General features: G+C 40.8%; 1 long non-coding RNA gene across 5 annotated transcripts in view; it reads right to left on the bottom strand.

Annotated features, from left to right (window-relative positions):
* Nucleotides 1–20156, bottom strand: part of LOC109438113 (uncharacterized) — a 76296-nt gene that overhangs the window by 27434 nt on the left and 28706 nt on the right. Inside the window, exon 3 of one of the 5 annotated variants that reach the window (XR_012497265.2) lies at nt 17938–18163. The exons of 2 other annotated variants lie outside the window; for them this stretch is intronic. This is a non-coding gene — a long non-coding RNA (uncharacterized LOC109438113). Of the gene's footprint in view, nt 1–3338; nt 6654–16366; nt 18164–20156 lie in introns of those variants that run through there. 2 more of the 5 variants (XR_012497267.2, XR_002136339.2) reach the window with 2 other exon arrangements.

Here is a 20156-nt window from a genome sequence, read left to right as displayed (position 1 = left end):
AGAGATTTTCCCGCTTTGCTTTCTCCCACCCCCTTAATCAATCACCAATGGATTTCATGTAACCTTCCTCCTTTGATTCTATTGTATAAAATAAATTGCAAAATGGCTGTTTTCTGGAGCATTTTCTCAATCGTTGAGATTTTGCTTCCTGACAATCGTCAGTTTGGCTCAAATAAACTCTGAGAAGTTTTTCTTAGGCTGGATGTTTTTTGATGACATTACTTGGCGTAGTCAGGCAGGATTCCATCGGGCAGGATTCCAAAGAAGCCCACCTAGGGACACCTTGCGGACCCAGATTTGGTACTAGGTACCAGCAGGGGCCATTGTGCCCCATACGCTCTGTGCTTCACAGTGGGTGAACTTGGGTGAGTATTTCTTGGAATCCTGGACCTCCCTGATTTAAGGTCCTGACTTCATCTGAGCTTTTTTTTTTTTTTTTTTAATTCTCTAGGAGTCGTTAAAGATTAAAGGTAGAGATAATCCAGGTTAAGGACAAGAGTTAAGATAACTCAGAGACAGGAGAAAAAAAATGGGTGGCTGATTTTCATTTTGGCTTTTCAGTTTTGTTTACTGCGAATCTGAACAAAACTTTGCTGGATAAATGAGAGTCTGAACTTGTTCATCTATGAAGATAAGGGGCATTTGCTTCCTCCAGGTCAAATTTCAGGTATTCTCAGGTGACTAAGAATCTATGTGGAGGTGTTTGAGGGTATAGCAGCAAGAGGCTATGTTTTATGTGGCCACAGAATTTGGAGATTGTAATATTGGTCCTGATACAAGTGGGGTCTTAACAAAGCCATCAGTTAATTCCTCTATTATATCATGTAATTTAGCAACCCCTCCTTTCCCTGCTTTTGCTCTATTCTGGATATGCCATTTCCTTTTGATTACACTAGCTCCTTGTGCATGCCCTATTTTATGGGACACTGGGTCACTATTAACCCAGGTCATAATGGGAATACCGGGCCTTAACAGGATATCGTGTCCTATTGTGAGTTGTTCAGTTCCAGTTAGTGCCCAGTACACTGCTAAGAGCTTCTGTTCAAAGGGGGTGTAAGGTTGCCCGGCCTCTGGAAGCTTTCGTGACCAGAAACCGAGAGGCACCCTTTTCCCCGATTGCATCTGCCATAGGCTCCAGTTAGCGTATTGATCAGAGGCAGTTACATGCAACTCAATTGGTCCGTCTTGTGTGGGCCAAAGATCTGAAGCTGTTTGGATTGCCATTTTCACTTGTTCAAAAGACTTTCTTTTTCCCTGCATTCAAATTTGTATTTCTTCCTAGTAACTTTGTATAATGGCTATAAAATTATTCCCAGATGGGGAATGTGGGCTTGCTATTAGCCAAATAGCCCTATAAATTTCTGAGCTTCCTGTTTAGTCCTTGGGACTGGGAAATCTAAAAATTTCTGCCTAGCCTTTGGGAGGATTTCTCTATGTCCTTTGTTCCAATTAATTCCTAAAAATTTCACTTGTTCAGCTGGCCCTTGAATCTTGGCTGGATTAATTTCCCAGTCTTTGTTTCATATGCTGAATTAAATCTTCTAGAATGACCTGTATATGCTGTTCTAACATAACCTGTGTATGTCTATTAAAATACCATCAATGTAATGCGTGATCTGCACCTCTTCAGGCAGAGGAAACTCATCTAAATGTTCTGCAACAATCCGGTGACAGATCGTAGGGCTATGGAGATACTCTGCGGGAGACGAGTGAATGTATATTGTCTCCCATTCCATGTAAAGGCAAACTGAGGCCAAAACTTACTATCAATTGGAATAGTAAAGAATGCATTAGTCAAGTCAACAACAGCATACCAGTTGCCTGGGTATTTTTGGACACGTTCAATTAAAGTAATAGTATCGGGTACAGCAGCATATAAAGGCAGAGTGACTTTATTTACTCCCCTGTAATCTACAGTCATGCGCCAGGACCCATCTGTCTTTTTCACTGGCCAGACTGGACTATTCCAAGGAGAGGTGGTGGGCACCAAGACTCCACCTTTTACATAATTTTGTATTGTATCCTCAATTTCTTGTCCTCCAGGAATCCGATATTGTTTTAATGTCACAATTTTAATAGGTTCAGGTAATTCAACTGGAGTCATATGTAGGTGCCCCACAGTAACGGGCAGAACTTTAAGAGCCCTCACTGCAAATTAATATTTCCCATCTTCTAAATTTAGGGACATCCCTCTAAGCATGTCTATCCCAATTATGTATTCCTTAATGGGAACTATTACTACAGAATATTCTCTTTTGGGAAACTGCCCAATCTTCATGGTAAGAGTAACTTGTTTAGCTGTAATTTCGGCACCCCCAGTGCCAGTTATAGGCAAGGGGCGGTCTTTACATTTCTGTGGATTCCCATAGACTAAAGAGGCCTCCGCTCCGGTGTCAATCAAAGCTCTAGCTACAGTATGGGACCCATTTTTCCAATAATCAAATCAATGTGTGGGCGATAATCTCTCCTAGCAATGTTAATTGACACCAGAGTTTGGCCTGATCCCTATGGGGCAGCCTGGAGAAAAGGGTTCAAATCAGGGTATAAACCCTGACGTGGGGGTAGTGGAGCACTAGATTCCATAAGCTCCGGTTCTCTCTCGTGTTCTCGCTCTCTCTCTCTCTCTCTCTCTCTCTCTCTCCCCCCCCCCTTTCTGACGTCTGTCTTTCTTGCGTGCTTTACCTTTTTCTTATATAGCTTCCATATATCTGAAGTTGGAATCCCATCTATTTGCTCTCTTTTTGCTCCAGCCTTTAACAAGGCCTGAAACATGTCTCTTCTAGAGACCTTGCTGGGATTTGGGGGCTGCTCTTTGGAAGGCTGTGCGCTCTCTCTCCAATCCCCTGTATCCCCTAACTGGGTCATCCTATCAAGGACGGCTCCCAGTGTATTCCGTTTCACTTAGGAGAAAAGTTATCATCAAATTTCGGTTAGCAGGCGGAGCGGTGCGCACCAACACATTACGATGAGGGACCTCTCTCTCCCATGTGGGTCTCAAAGTATGCATCCCCGTCCAACCATTACAGCAGTTTTCATGCATTCTTCCTTTAATTCCATAATACCGTCTCGCAGCGTATACCACGGACGGTCACTAGAGGGCCATGAAGTGTCAGTTGGATATTGCCGATTACAACCCTGTGCTGCAAGGGCTAACAGATTAGTCTGTCCGCCCTGATCCTGAGCGGGATATTCCCTAAGAGCTGCCTGCACACGTGGGTTGGAGGTTACAGTTACAAATTTCAAGCAATCAGTGGAATCTAACATTATTCCTCCAGCCCCTTGATCCGCTATTCCAGGTGATTAAAGCTTCACCTGGTCTTTGGGTGAATCTAGATAATATGTCATTAATCTCTTGTTGGGTAAAATCTTCAACAGTTGTTTTCCCTGCTACGTGGCCTGTAACCATATCCCTCTCTTCCCACCAGCGCACAAAAGGACGTGCACCAAATGGAAGTTTTCCTTCGTCTCCCTGTTTAGCCTCTTCCTCCAGTTCATCCCAATCCTCTTGGTCATCATCTGTATCTTCCCAAATATCCCGATCCCAGGTATCAGGATGCCAACCTGCCTTAGCAGAGGCTATGACAGCATGTACCTTCTTAGAATTTACCTTTCCTCTCCTTCTTTTATATTTATATTTTGCAACCCTAACAGCTGCAGTCTCAGCAATGGTCTGGTAATTTCAAGCCTGATCAGCCAAAATATAATTCTGACATTGTAATGGACAAACGACTTTGTAAGTCACAAATTTCTTTTTCCATTTCCAATTTTTTCTTAAGCAGGCTTTCCTTGTTTTCTCGCGTCTTTTGGTAGGTAGTTAGAATTGCCTAACCGCAGTGACTTCTTATCTGTAGTGCTGACAGCCTGCAGGCACGGCAGCAGCTGCGGAGGCTCAGCATTAGCAACCCGTGTAACCCAGATTTCAGCGAGGCCAGAGCGCCGAGCCCATTCCTGGGCCAGCTGAGAATACGGGAGTTCTTCCCAATCTGGCACAAGGGGCACAGGAACCTCAGGATCTCCTTTCTTCCCAAATGGCATGGTGGTCGCGTATCCTGCTCACAGCGCCAAAATGTAGCAGCAAGGGGCTACGTTTTATAAAGCTACAGAATTTGGGTGTTGAATACGCATTCACCATGCACACTGAGACAGAGACGAGGCAGCAACACACTATTTATTAAGTGAGGCAATAAGTAAGATAGACAGAATAAAGCAATGTAAGAGAAAGAGCAACAACGAGTTCTCACCACCTGAAGAGTGTTTCCAAGGTGTTGGGGTACCGAGACAGCATCTTGGCTTCAGGTGTGTCTGGCGAGCATCCCGGTCGGAGAGTTATAACTAGGACTCCCCCGGGACACTAATTTTATAGGGTTTTTTCAAATAGATTACCAGTCTGGAAAGAATGCTAGGCCATAATGATTACTATCAGCAAACATGGGGACAATGAATCACAACTTTCAGGGTAATTATCTAGGGTAGAAGGCAGGGGATATAATTTCGGCAGTTTCACAATGTACATGAGGGTACTATGGCCACAGGGCAACCAACGTGATCCTTTTCATGTGTTCCACCTGTGGGTCAGCTATTGTTCATTCAGGAAGGCTGGTGAGGTCTTCCCGAGTTTACTCCTGTTGACTGGGGCGTCAGTGTCCGGGTGGCACCTGGACAGAGCGTTCCCCTGACACAACAATTGGAAGGCACAAAAGGGCACCTAACTAATTATATTTACTTTACAGAGGGTACTCCTCGAAACGTGCTGTGGTCCCACAGGGATTTCCAACACAACTGTGTTTACATAGTTGACTCGTCCGGGGATGCAAACATAAAGATTGGTTACCTAGCTCTCCAAATCTTCATGGTTGTACTAGATAGCTGGGGAGAGAAACCAAGGCACATAAGAGGGTTGAAGCGATTTGGGAGGTAACAGCCCCTTGGAGCTCAACCCATAAGCAGCATACTTCAACCCACTACACAATATCACTAGAAACTTGTTCCGACTGCAGATCTCAAAAGAAAACTAAAAATTAACATGGGAAATTGTGCCTTAAAGACCAAGAAGCTCCCAGACCCCAGCCCCATTCATACTCCTGCTGATGTACAATTAGATCCTAGGGGGTCTTTACTTGCAAGTACTTATAGACACGGAAAGATTTGTCTAGAAGTGATATCAACTTAAGATGGCCAAAATGGAGCTCTTTTGACATCTAAATTTTTTGTGTGCATGATTAGAAAAAGCCGGCTTAAAAATCTAACTAAACAATATGGGAGGCTTAACTCAATTGGCAAATAGAACCCTCTGAAATGGTACAAAGACATTCTCTCCAGAAGTTAATAAGAAAATTTTAGAGACTATCTCTGAACTGAAGAAGGTTTCTGCCGCTGCTCAATGCCAACACCCCACTTTTCCCTCCTCTCTGGCTGTCCCACCGTGTGCTTTACTTGTCTGGACTCGCTCTCCTTTCCTCTGTCTCTTCTGTAGCTCTGTTGCAGCTCCCTTTGGAGAGGAGCTGGTCTTGGGCGGAGGGGCATTAGGTTGTACGCAGGCAGGACTGAGGAGTCTACTAAAGATTCCCCCAACACTCTCCAGGACCCTGATGAGTTCGCAAAAAAAATTGAATTAACTGTTAGAACATACAATCCTGGCTTTCCTGATTTATTCCAATTAATGCATCTCCTGGTTTCTGAGAGCAAACCAAAAGATTAAAGGTTTGCTAGGGAAACTCCTGTAGAGGAATCTGCCTTTATTGTAAAAAGTCACCTTAAGGATTGTAGAAAACTAAAATAGGATTTAGAAAAAGAAAGGAAATAGAAGCAAGCATACGGCTGCTCCAAGGACTATGAGAGCATTTTCCCTTCTTACTAACACTGGGGCGACTTTATCTGTTAACACCACCCGGCTAAGTTGCCCTCTCCCTTGGAATAAAGCTTCTGTATAAATGGTAGGGACATCTAATCAACCAATGTCTGTTTAAATCAGAACCTATTCCTCTCCAGCTAGGAAATGTTAAGGGGCAACATCTATTTTTACTACTCAAATCTGCCTCAATTCACCTGATAGTGTAAGACTTTCTAACCAACGATGCTCACATATCCTCCCAGAAGGGTTAAATGTATTTAGGACTAAATGAATCAGATTGGGAAAATAATGATTTTAGAAGAGACAAACTAAGAGGAGCTGGGAAAGTTATAGAAGGTTTGTAAAAGAAAATCTTGAAGGATTTTTATGTTCGTTAAGCTAAATGGGATTAATTAAGTAAATTTATCAAAAGTAAGCTGGTGCAAAATTAGTTACATTTTCTCTCAGAAAAGATAAAGTTTTGTTACAAGACGGTTGGTCTGCTACTGATACTATGAAAAAGTTTTCTGCCTGAAAAGCAAAAATTATGTGTCATCAATATTTTCTGTGTTTTACATTGTCTTAATTAGGTCTTTAGTTACTCAAGAGACCTAAATCTAAAAACTAAGTTTTGCTAATAGTTATGTAAACTTCTGGATTTTAGGACTGCAGGAGTTCATGTGCCCTTGGTGTCAGTATAGGCCAGTGTAAGGGAGCTTAGCCTAATGGGTATTGCAATGGTTATGACCCACTGTTACATCCATGATAAAGAGGCTCGGATCCTAGAAAAGGCCAGAAAATTTGCTTAAATGTCTTTAACAACCTAGACAGGGAAAATGAGAAAAAAGGAACAGTGAGACTGGAGACAAGGCCAGAGACAGGCCAGAATTTTGGCTACTGTTAATAGACAGGCCAAGTCCAGGGCCACCTCAGGGTCACCCCACCAGCCCCAGAAGAGGAAACCAATCTTGATACTGATGGAATGTTTGTTACAGGATGTTCTAATACAATTTTAGGATTTTTCCAGTACAGATATTGATTGGCACTATTAGGTCAACCACTCCTATTAAAATAACTATTGATAATAATTTGCCTCTACCTAATATTTGCCAATATCCTTTGAGGCCTGATACACCAGCTGGAATTAGCTCATTGTACAAAATTACCTTTAAAAGGGGGACTTATAATTCTATGTATGAGCACCTGTAATTCTCCTATCCTTCCAATAAAGAAACCTAATGAGAAAGGATGGATATTTGCACAGGATCTCAGAGCTATAAATAGATATCCTGTGGTTCCAAATCCACATACCCTATTATCAGCTATTCCTGTGTGTACTGTCAGTATTTTTTCAGTGATAGATTTATGGAGTGCCTTTTTCAGCATTCCTCTAAACAAACAAACAAAAAAAGACAGGAAATACCTCTTTGCTTTTCCACCTGGGAAGATCAGAGTTTACTGGACAGTAATGTCCCAGAGAGTCCCACCTATTTCTCTCAGATACTAAAAGCGGATTTGAATAATGTTGAATTTCCCAGAAATTCTATTCTAATCCAGTATGTGGATGATTTATTCTTGGGCTACATGCAGTAACTTTCACGGTAAACATAAATTTAAATTTCTTATTTACCAGTACTTGAATAAGATCAGCCCAACAAGCTGAATTAATTGATATGACAGGAGATTGTAAATGAGTCAAAGATCAAATAGCTAGCCAATATTTACACTGATAGTTGCTATACCTTTGGTGTAGCTCACAATTTGTTGTGGAAGCAGTGAGACTTCTTAACTTCTTCAGGGCAGCCCATAAGAATGGAAAACAGGTTGCAGAATTTAAATTAGGTAACATATAGCAACCAAAACAATTGGTAATTATCAAAATTCCAGGACATTCTAAGGCTTCTGTCATAGAAGGAAAAGAAAATAATTTAGCTGATACTGCAGCTAGACCAACAGCAAGAAACAGCCAAATTATCCAGAATTGAGAATGTTTCTTCTCCCTATTAAATCAATAAAAGACTTTTACAGTTCCAGTGGGCAGCTGCAGAAGAAAAGAAAATATGGCAACAAAAGAAGGAACGTTGACCCTTAGCATGTATCTGAGCTAACTGCACTTGGGTCTTAGAAAGGTGGTTTCATGGAATAAAGAAAACTATTAGAAACCTCCTACTGTAGCTTATAAGGTATATAGCAGATGTTTTATCTGTCCAAAATATAACCCTGGAAAATCACTCCATGGGTCCCAAGGACATTTTCCATTTCCTTTAGGTCCATTTGAGGTATAATAATTGGATTTTATTATCATCTTAAGGATACAAATATGTATTAGTCATGATTTGTATGTTTTCTCACCAGGTTGAGGCATTCCCTTACAGGACAGCAACAGCCTTAATGGTAGGGAAGTTATTTATAATAACAACAATCCTCCAAGAATTTCCTGTGAGTTACATAGTAACTGAGGGACTCATTTTAGTGAGTCAATAATATAATCTATTTGTAATGTTTGGCTTATTTTACAGCAGTTTCATTGTGTTTATCACCCCAGTCCTCTGGATTGGTAGAGTGTACAAATGGTAAATTAAAACTCAACTAGGTAAATTTTCAGAAGCTCTTCTTAATCTCCCTTGGCCAAAAGCTCTCCTTATAGTGCTTCTCAACCTGAGATATATTCCTTTTGGTAAACACAGGCCTTCTCCTCATTAGTCATTGTTCACCCTATGTGAAGGGACATATGAACCAATCTTACTAAAAGGAGGCATCCTGGGGCAGCTGGATGGCTCAGTTGGTTAGAGCCCCAGCTCTGAACAACAGTGTTGCCGGTTTGATTCCCACATGGGATGGTGGGCTGCGCCCCCTGCAACTAAAGATTGAGAACAGCAACTGGACTTGGAGCTGAGCTGTGCCCTCCACAACTAGATTGAAGGACAACGACTTCGAGCTGATGGGCCCTGGAGAAACACACTGTTCCCCAATATTCCCCATTAAAATTTAAAAAATTAAAAAAGTAAAAGGAGGCATTCTACTTATTATCAAGGACATCAATTATCTTAAAGAAATTAATAAATTAGTAACTGATTCACTTCAGTGAGTTCCTGGGAGATGGAGATGAAGACTTCAAAGACCATGACTCACAACTAGGAAGTTTGTCCATTGGACAAGACATCAATTAAAGACTCCTATCTTGTTGGAAGGGACCTATCAGTGGATACCAAAGACTCCTCAAGGATGAGAAGCCTCCGACATCAGGGGTAGACAGCTACCCCAAGACATCGAGAAGGCCTGTACACCTGCATAATTGATATTGAACTTAAAATAAACATTTGTTTGATTGTCTTTACCTGTCTGCTAATAATGATAATTATACTTGTTCTTTAGGCTTTTCTTGAACTCTGTGCTTACATAGCTCAACTGTTAATAATTGCTAAAGGTATATAAGATAACTTCTTTATTATCCATAATATTTTTATGGTTTCGAAATTTAGAAGAAATATTATTACAGAAGGAAGAAAAGGGATGTGTGTGTATTTTTGAGAGAAGTTAAAAGGAAGTAGTTTGTCCTAGTAAGTTATTTCTGAATGAGGAAAAGGAGACAAACTGAGAAGGATGAGTGAAGTTGTAGGAAGGTTAGTGGAAAATAAACATTGAGAAAGGGATTTTATATATAACATTAGAACTCAATTATGCTTACTCCCTAACTCAACATAGACTACTATATTAATGCAGATAGAAACTGAAGTGAATGTATACTATTTTTTTTAAGTGGCCTTCTATAATGGCTGCTGAGACACAGAAAATTTATTTATGAAACTCTTACTGTTCTGGCCTCTAGAAACGTTTAGGTAGTAATTGTAACTTACACTATTATGTTCTTACGACCTTGGCCCCTATTAAACCTTACAGTTCCCAGTTATACAACTAGCAGAAATCAGATTAATGAATGACACTTGAGTGCTTCCAATGTAAACTAAATAGGCCATATTAAATCAAAAAGGTGAATGGTTAATGTCCCCAGTCTATATGGAATTTTGAATTCACCCAATCCTAGCCTGTCATATCCACCCCAACAAACAGTGATATATGGTATATGGGAAGGGGATGTTTTTTATTGGGAAGCGTTAGAAAAATTCTTCTGTCATACTGATTTCTACTGTAATGACACCAGGTTTACAGTAAATGCTATGGGAATATGGTGTAATACTGAAATCATAGGCAAATTAACTTTGCCTGAGGTGAATAAAACCCATGACAATATTGATACCGAAAATGCAATGTATTGGGAAATTGAACTTAATCCTCCCCATAAAGTCATTTCTATGGACGCTAATTGGCAAAAAGAAAAATTAGAGTTTCTAGATCATGAAATAATAGAAAATCTTCATTCATCTAGCCAAACTTATCATAAGGTACAAATAACAGTAAACAAGGGAGGAAAACATATTAACTTAATAAAAATTATGATAATGCATATAAAGGGTTCCTTGGTTGCCTAGGATGTTTGCTCCCCTCAGACTCATACTTGTCTAATATTAGACATTTTCTGCTCTTAATTGTGTTATTGGTCCTAGTTTGTACATGTTATACTAGATGAAAAAAACAAGAAAAAAACATAAAATCCCTCAGATCATGATAGCTCAAAGATGAGAAATGACCCAGAATATATTTTATTTAGACATATAGGATCTGACTGCCTCCCATTTGCTCACATTTTCTTTTAAATATAAATAAATAACTCTGCCTTGACTGCCATCTAAGGTTATGGTCTTGCCCCACCCCCAATGGTCCAACATTCAGCAAGACAAACACTGACACTAAGACTTCCTAGGTATGAGCCGTGGGACCACACTATCCAACCAAAAGGTTGGTCATCAATATATCCTTCATATTGATTTATGACCAAAAGGGGGAAATATGGATGGTAAGGGACCACATTTTAAACCTGACAAGCGGTTCCGGAAGAATGGCGGCGTGAGGTGAACCTCTGTAAAGCTCCCCTGGAATTTACAAAGAATCGAACAATAAAAACTCCACAAAGGACTCCCTGCACAGCAGGCAGGCAAGACGAACAAGCCCACTACTGACTGAAATCACCTACAGGTGGGAGATTCGCGCGAGTGGAGGGAGGAGGAAAGGGAGAAGTGCGCGGAGACGGAGCCGCGCGGGCACAGGACGCAGACCTAGCTCAGTGCTCCAACCTCGCTGCTTCCCGAAACTACCGCAGCTGCGGGAGAGGGAAGAACTCGGACTGCTAGGGCTCCACCTGGGCTCCACAGGGCTGAGGGGGCAGCATATAACACGGCAGAGACCTCGGAGAAAAGACTGAGGGAAAAAGGCTGAAAACGGTGGTTTAAGCCCTCACTGCCGAGCAGAGAACGGAGCCTTAGGCACTGAGACTAGCTGCCCCCTCCTTACCCTCCCAGAGCTCGCCCCGCCCCCACCTACCCGGTGCTAGAAGCGAAACAATAGCAGCGTCAGATCAAAACAACAGAAAATTTGCTGTTTTGAGAACTGTGGACCGCAGACACAAATTCACAGCCCAACTAGTTCCGGCAAAGGGGAGGGAGCTGTGGAAGCAGGACCGGCTGTGGTGGTGGTTGCTGCCATTGCTCTGGGCCACCTCTCACAGCTCACCCCGCCCCTGGCCCCCACCTATCTGGACGGATCCCTACAGGAGTAAACAGAACTGCTGAAACATACGGGCTCTGAATCAGGAGCTGGAAGAGCTTTGGAACATCAAAAGCTCTCCGCATACCCACCGGGACACTGCGCCCTGTGACCTAGACGAACTTTTAACAGAGGAGAAGCCCGTCTCCCAGGGAATCCCCCCAGTGTGTGAGAAGCTGGAATAGTGCAGAGAAAACATAGCACTACCTTGTGAGAGAGGAAAAAAAAAAAAAAGCCTGCAGTCGGAGAAAAAGTAAAACGTTCTACCAACAAGTACTGGAAAACAAAAGAAAGACCTCTTCCTATCAACTTGTTGCAGAAGTCACTCCTGTAGATGTCTAGGAAGAGAAATAGTAAACCAGTAATCGCCATGAATAACCAAGGCAACAAGATAGCTCATAAACAAAGTGAAAAATCTCCAGAAAAGACACTTAAAGATACAGAAATATGTGACTTAAATGACAGAGAATTCAAGACTGCAGTTCTGAAAAAACGCAATGAGATACAAGAAAACACAGATAGGCAGTTAAATGAACTCAGAAACTCAAAGAACAGCATGAGCATTTTACAAAAGAGATTGAAATTTTAAAAAAGAACCAAATAGAATTTCTGGAGATTAAGAACTCAATAGAAGAAATTAAGAATGAAATAACCAGCTTAGGTAGTAGAGTTGACCAGATGGAGCAAAGAATCAGTGACATCGAAGATAAAAACCTGGAAATGACACAGATAGAAGAAGAAAGAGACTTGAGACTTAAAAGAAATGAAAGAACTCTACAAGAACTTTCTGACTCCATCAGAAAGAGCAATATAAGAATAATGGGCATACCAGAAGGAGAAGAAAGAGAGAACGGAACAGAGAATATATTCAAACAAATTGTCGATGAGAACTTCCCAAATTTGTGGACAGAACTGGACCCTCGAATCCAAGAAGCAAATAGAACACCTAGTTACCTCAATCCCAACAGGCCTTCTCCAAGGCACATTGTATTGAAGCTGTCTAAAATCAACAACAAAGAAAGAATCCTCAAGGCAGCCAGGGAAAAGAAGACGGTAACTTACAAAGGAAAGCCCATTAGATTATCATCGGATTTTTCAGCAGAAACTCTACAAGCCAGGAGGGAGTGGAACCAAATATTCAAACTATTGAAAGAGAGAAATCATGAGCCAAGAATAATATATCCAGCAAAGATATCCTTTAGATATGAAGGAGGAATAAAGACCTTTCCAGACATACAGAAGCTGAGGGAATTTTCTAATACACGACCTGCACTACAAGAAATACTAAAGGAGGCTATTCGACCACCATCAACAGGGACAATTTGTGGCAACCAAAACTCAAAAAGGGGGAGAGTAAAGGCCTGAACCGGAATATGGGAATGGAGAAAGTAAGCGTGCTGAAGAAAATGGAATACTCTAAATATCAAACTTTCTTTTACATAAATTTAAGGGTAGCCACTCAAAATAAATCCAGAATTGAAATATATACTGAAATAAAAGAAGAAACAGAGGGAAACATCATAGGATACCACCACACAGAAATAATGGACAACAACAAAAAGGCAAAGAAACAATGGAGACACAGCCTTACCAGAAAACTAAAGATAGAATGACAGGAAATCCTCACATATCATTAATCACCCTAAATGTAAATGGACTGAACTCACCAATAAAAAGGCACAGAGTAGCAGATTGGATCAAAAAACTAAACCCAACCATATGCTGTCTCCAAGAGACACATCTCAGCTACAAGGACAAGCATAGACTCAAAGTGAAAGGGTGGAAATTGACACTCCAAGCAAATGGTACCCAGAGAAAATCAGGTGTAGCCATAATGATATCAGATGAAACAGACTTCAAGGTGAAAAAGATAACAAGAGACAAAGATGGACATTTCATAATGGTGAAGGGGACTGTACAACAAGAAGACATAACAGTCATCAATATTTATGCCCCCAATCAGGGAGCACTGAAATACACCAAGCAACTACTAACAGAACTAAAGGGAGAAATTGACCAAAACACAGTTATACTAGGGGACTTAAATACATCATTGACAGCTATGGATAGATCATCCAAACAGAAAATAAATAACGAAATAGTAGCCCTAAATGACACATTAGATGAAATGGATATAATTGACATTTATAGAGCACTTCATCCTAAAACATCAGACTATACATTCTTTTCTAGTGTACACGAAACATCCTCAAGGATAGACCATATATTGGGACATAAAATCAGTCTCAACAAATTTAAAAAGATTGAAATCATACCATGCATATTCTCTGATCACAAGGCTTTGAAATTGGATATCAACTGTAAAAAGAAAGTGGGAAAACACCACAAATATATGGAGATTAAACAACATACTTTTAAAGAAGGACTGGGTCAAAGAAGAGATTAGAGGAGAGATCAAAAGATACATAGAAACAAATGACAATGAAAATACATCCTACCAAAATTTTTGGGATGCAGCGAAAGCAGTTTTAAGAGGGAAATTTATCTCATTACAGGCCTATCTCAAGAAACAAGAAAACTCCCAAATAAACAACCTCATGTTACACCTTAAAGAACTAGAAAAAGAAGAACAAGTAAAACCCAAGGTCAGCAGAAGAAAGGAAATACAAAAATTAGAGCAGAACTAAATGAAATAGAGAACAAAAAGACAATAGAAAAAATTAATGTGACAAAGAGCTGGTTCTTTGAAAAGATTAACAAAATTGACAAACCCTTGGCTAGACTTACTAAGATAAAAAGAGAGAAGACACTGATTAACAAAATCAGAAACGTAAAAGGGGAAGTTATCACGGACACCACAGAAATACAAAGGATCATCCAAGAATACTATGAAGGACTATATGCCACCAAATTCAACAACCTAGAAGAAATGGACAAGTTCTTAGAAACATATAGCCTTCCAAGGCTGAACCATGAAGAACTGGAAAATCTAAACAGACCGATCACCAGTAATGAAATTGAATCAGTCATCCAAAACCTTCCCAAAAGCAAAAGTCCGGGACCAGATGGCTTCACTAGTGAATTCTACCAAACCTTCAAAGAGGATCTAATACCAATTCTGCACAAACTCTTCCAAAAAATTGAAGAAGAGACAGTACTCCCTAACTCATTTTACGAGGCCAACATTACCCTGATACCAAAACCTGGTAAGGACAGCACAAAAAAAGAAAACTACAGACCAATATCTCTAATGAATACCGATGCAAAAATCCTAAATAAAATTCTAGCAAATCGAATACAACAATGCATTAAAAAGATTATTCATCACGACAAAGTGGGGTTCATCCCCGCGGCACAAGGATGGTTCAACATCCGCAAATCCATCAATGTGATACATCATATAAACAAAATAAAGGACAAAAATCATACGATTATACCAATTGATGCAGAAAAAGCATTTGGCATGATACAACATCCATTTATGATTGAAACACGTAATAAAATAAGTGTAGAAAGAAAATACCTTAACATAATAAAGGCCATATATGACAAACCCTCATTAATCTCATAATTAATGGTGAAAAATTGAAACCCTTTATGTTCAGGAACACGACAGGGCTGTCCCCTATCACCTCTGCTTTTCAACATAGTGTTGGAAGTCCTTGCCAGAGCAATCAGGCAAGAGAAAGAAATAAGAGGCACCCAAATTGGGAATGAAAAAATTAAATTGTCACTCTTTGCAGATGACATAATACTATATATAGAAAACCCTAAAGACTCTACCAGAAAGCTATTAGAAATAATCAACGAATACAGTAAAGTTGCTGGCTACAAAATCAACGCACAAAAGTCCATTGCCTTCCTATATACTAACAATGAAAACTCAGAAAAAGAAATACAAAAAACAATTCCTTTTGCAATTGCAGCAAAAAGAATAAAATACCTAGGAATAAACTTAACCAAGGATGTGAAAGACCTATATGCTGAAAACTATAAGACATTTTTGAAAGAAATTGAAGAAGACACAAAGAAATGGAAAGACATTCCGTGCTCATGGATTGGAAGAATCAACATAGTTAAAATGGCCATATTACCCAAAGTAATATACAGATTCAATGCAATCCCCATCAAAATCCCAATGGCATATTTTAAAGAAATAGAACAATAGAACAAAAAATCATCAGATTTGTTTGGAACCACAAAAGACCCCGAATAGCCAAAGCAATCTTAAGAAAAAAGAACAATAATGGAGGTATCACACTTCCTGACTTTGGCTTGTACTACAGGGCTACAATCATCAAAACAGCATGGTACTGGCAGAAAAACAGACACATAGACAAATGGAATAGAATTGAGAACCCAGAAATAAAACCACATAAATATGGACAGATAATTTTTGACAAAGACGCTAAAAACATACAATGGAGCAAAGACAGCCTCTTCAATAAATGGTGCTGGGAGAATTGGATAGCCTCTCCCATGCAGTATTTTCACTGTCATGTCAAATCCAGAACTCACAAATCTGAGCCAGAGACGTTTTATATGTAGACAGCCAACTTGAATCTATAAGTTATCACTGGCAGGTGATTATAATTCTGAATGCATCCCACTAAGAAAGGAAAACCCAGAGTCGTGAGTTTTCTGGTTTTGCTCCTGAAAGTCACTGAAACAGCTGTGTGTGGTTATGTTAGTCTCTTGATCCTTAATTTGCTGACCTTACTATTTCAGAAAATTTTTGTCTGTATTATATTTGTGGAAAGGTAAAAATGGTGATTTGACATTTTTATCCAATTATGGAGAATAGTTATTTATGAAAAACAAAGAAATGTCTGTATTTGTTTCCTAATTAATGTAGATGAGTTTTAAAGTGCATTAAAACAATGGTAAAGAAAATAAAGAGATGCTGTACAAGTCTTTTGCTCCTCAGGCTTTTATGGAAACACACATGCATTTTCAGGGTACCTGAGGAGATCTGTGGATTCTAACTTCATAAACAGGTTTCTCACATGCATTTAAAATATAAATGGTAGGATTTTTATTAGTTAAAAAAAAATCAAGCCAATTCCAATCACTAGAAACAAAACTAATGAAAACTTGTCTTACTTGAATGTACTTAATAGGTTTCTCCTGCTTATCCCGTTATTGTTTCATGATTCACTTGAAGGAATGAAGGCAAATACACATGAGAACAGAGACATAGGCTGAGACCCTGTTCTGTTTCATCAACCCTCCGTCTATACTCTGTACCAAACCTATGTGAGTCCATGCTGGTGCTGTTCTGTGTCTGGTTGGGGAGCAGGAATTCCCCAAAATGTGTATCATTCACCAGTTAGATCCACAACTTGACAGTCAGCTGACAATACCAGCCAGAGAGCCCAGATAAGAGGATAGAGATTGATTTAGACTTGGTACCTCCCGGGTACTCTGGACAGAAGCTTAGGGAACCTGAGATACTATCATCAGAGCACTTTCTCACTGGCTGCTGCTTTGGCAAAATGCAGATGAGCTAGCAGTCTGCCAGCCAGCATCTCCTGTGAGCGCCTGGTGTGCCCGTGTTCTCCAGCAGTTCTGTGAGGCCTGAATATGTGGAAAAGGTAGGGGAGTAGGAGCTGACAGTGCTGCTTGGGGAGATGAGACCAATCTGATACTAGGTGCATTACAACATGACACTATGTCATTCAATGTCAGAGCTAGTGCAGGGAACATGATTAGGTGGGTTCCTAAGTTCGGGTAGCTGGGGGAACAGAGAACACAGTAGCAGGGCTGGTTCTGACAGAAGGGCATCTGTACCTCACCTGGACAGGACCCTCTAGTGGGCACACCTCCCAGGCTTTCTCATTGCTCATTTCCCCCCAGTGGGAGAGGAGGAAAGGACACAGTCACAAGCTGGAGCAAAGGGACGTAGAAGGTGGGAGAAAAGGGTGGGCCAGAGTATTATTGGTAATGATGCTTCCTTTAGTGACTTAATTACAGAGCTCTTCAGTGTGTCACACATGGAAACATGACTGAGAGACCGTAGGATGGTTATGAGCATAGACGTGGGAGTGAGACTGACTAGGGACCCAAAGCCCAGCTCCCCGATTTCAGGGCTGTGAGATCCTGTACATGTTACTTAACCTGTGCTTCCTTCCGTTTTCTCATCCGTGAAAGTGGGATCACACTACTCCTCATATATCAGGGTGCAGAGGATCTAAAGGATTACATCAGGCTGAGGCAAGGTCAAGGTAAATAAAGCATGGAGGAAGCAGCTGCTCAGGATTGGACTGGAAAGGGAAAGAAAAGACTAGATTTTTATATCTCAGTCTGAGGACCGTCCTGGGGCTATTAATGTCGATTCCTAGGCTTCAGCTCCAGGAAATGAGATTCTGAGATGTGGGGCTGAAGAAACTGCTTGCTATTGTGTTTGTTTGTTTGTTTGTTTGTTTGTTTTTTAATTTACAGAGAAGTTGTAAAGATAATTCAGGTTTCCTGTATACCCGACTTACCTATTCTTTCCAATGTTAACACATTGTCTTAGTACATTTGTCAAAACCAGCAAGTCAACATTGATACATTGCTATTAAGTCCAGACTGCATTTGGATGTCACCAGATTTTCCACTGCTGTTCTTTATCTGTTCCAGGATCCAATCCAGGATTCTGCATGACATGTAGAGAAGCTTCATTTTTCATGCGGACTTTCAGCTGATCAGAGGCAGGTAATCTGGGGATGTCTTGAGAAACACAAGGACAGGGAAAGGACTGAGCAAAGCCAAACTGCCCCATCCCCACATTAGGGCAATGAACGCAGTTCTGAGTCAGGAGGGAGTAAGTTGGTGGGGGGGGGGGGCACTGGATATCAGTGGATGACTTTAGAATTGGAAGGAATCCCGTCCATGAGATGAGAGGGGTTACTACTCCTAATGTTAGAGGGGAGGAGTTTTGGAATTTGCACTGTGGGGGTGCTGCTTAAACTGAGGAGACACATATAGGGTTGTGGGGAGCTCAGGGGCTTGTGATGTTACAGCCCCTCATTTCTCCCTTAAGAGATGATGGCACTGGAGCACTGAAAACCTCTGTGCTCAAAGACCTCAGAGCCGCTCTGCACAGTTCTGTTTAGTTGTTGTTGGTACATAACTTGGAAACGGCTTAGGAAAGGCAATCAAATACAACACAGGTACAATGAAAAGAAAAAACATAAGGTCCCAACTTTATAAAAAAGAACACATCCCTGATGAGCCACATGGCTGCCTGCTTCAGAGAGTTCACAGTTCCTGCTGCTTTTGGGGGGCTGAAGTCTACACTGCCAGGGTTTGGGGATGCTGCTTCCCGCTAATTCACTAAGGGAGATCCTCTGGGTCTCTGATGACATTGCCAGAGCAAAGGGAAACTGAGAATTATTTAAAAATTGGGTTCCCAAAGATGTGGGAGTCGTGTGACATGTGCCTCATAGCAATGCCATCTGTTACTGTACGCTTGCTCCTTAAACACGATGAACGTGCACTTGGGCGACATCAGTATTTACTCAGCGGTGCCAGCGCTATCCGCTCTCATTAGTTACTGGGTCCTCTGAGCACATTTGAATGAGGCAGGCGTGTGCTGGACTTATTGAAAGGTAGGAAGGAAAGGTCTAATGGCTGAAGCACCATAAGGAGCTATTTTACTTGCACATTCATTATGGTAGAAAACGTCTTATTCTAAAGTAATGCCAAGGGACCACAGCAAGTGTCCATGTGAAACGTGTCCACTTCAGTTGCGAATAATTTTGCTGTTTACTCAAGACTCGTAAGCCATAAATCTTACTTGGTCCCATGTATGTTACCTTTTTCATTAAAACCCCATGTCCCCTCTACACCCAGTATTTGAAACTCACATCACACGTTCTCAGTGTAGGGCTCTAAGGTGAGCCACTGATGCTTTTGTCTGATAAACTCCTGGGACTGAACTGTGATAGATACAGAAAACAGGGATCTACAAACTGAGTAAGACAGTTTAGAGTGGTAAGTTCATTATGTATGTAGAGATGATCAGTCATACAATTGTAAGAAATTATTCATGTATGATTATAAGGAAGGGTAGAGGTTCAGATGAAAAGCATTAACAGATTACATTTGATTGAAAATATTCTAAATTCTGGTCATAGAACAGATACCATAAAAGACACCGAGAATGGGACACAGAAAGGTGAATAAGCCGTTCAATGTGGTGATTTAAAAAGCTCTCCATTTTCCTAATCACTACATAACATGATTTACCCACAGATGTTGGCATTGGTGACTGACAGAAAACAGCACATGGTGATTCTACAGCCTTATCTGTAGGTTTTGAGCTGTCTTTACTAAGATGAGAGAATATTGAAACCATATCATTGTCACCTGCCAAGGAGCAAAGGCCAAATTAGTATTTGGCATAAACACTGGCAGGAACATTAATATTAAACTTACATAGCTCCAAAAAACACCTTTTCATCCCCATTGCTGAGGGAGGACACAACACAACCAATACAGAACAAGGTTAGTGAACTGGGTTTCTTCAAAAATATCATCCTGAGCTACTCGATGGCTCTCAATTTTGCTTTAAACAAATAAAGACGACCCAGCTGGATCAATGCAGTGATGTTCCCACAAGGCACAGCTTTTGGTGGTCCTTTCTGCATCCCAGCACGTTGAGCTTGGGACGAGTGAAGAGGTCATGGCCTCTGCTACCCTCGTGTTCTGACTCGGGGCT

This window comes from Rhinolophus sinicus, chromosome 17, assembly GCF_057876585.1.
Source record: "Rhinolophus sinicus isolate RSI-liver-muscle chromosome 17, RSI-T2T, whole genome shotgun sequence".
In the NCBI taxonomy this organism is placed as follows: Eukaryota; Metazoa; Chordata; class Mammalia; order Chiroptera; family Rhinolophidae; genus Rhinolophus; species Rhinolophus sinicus.
Note: the sequence above shows the minus strand (reverse complement) of the source record. Positions and strands in the feature narration are given on the sequence as shown.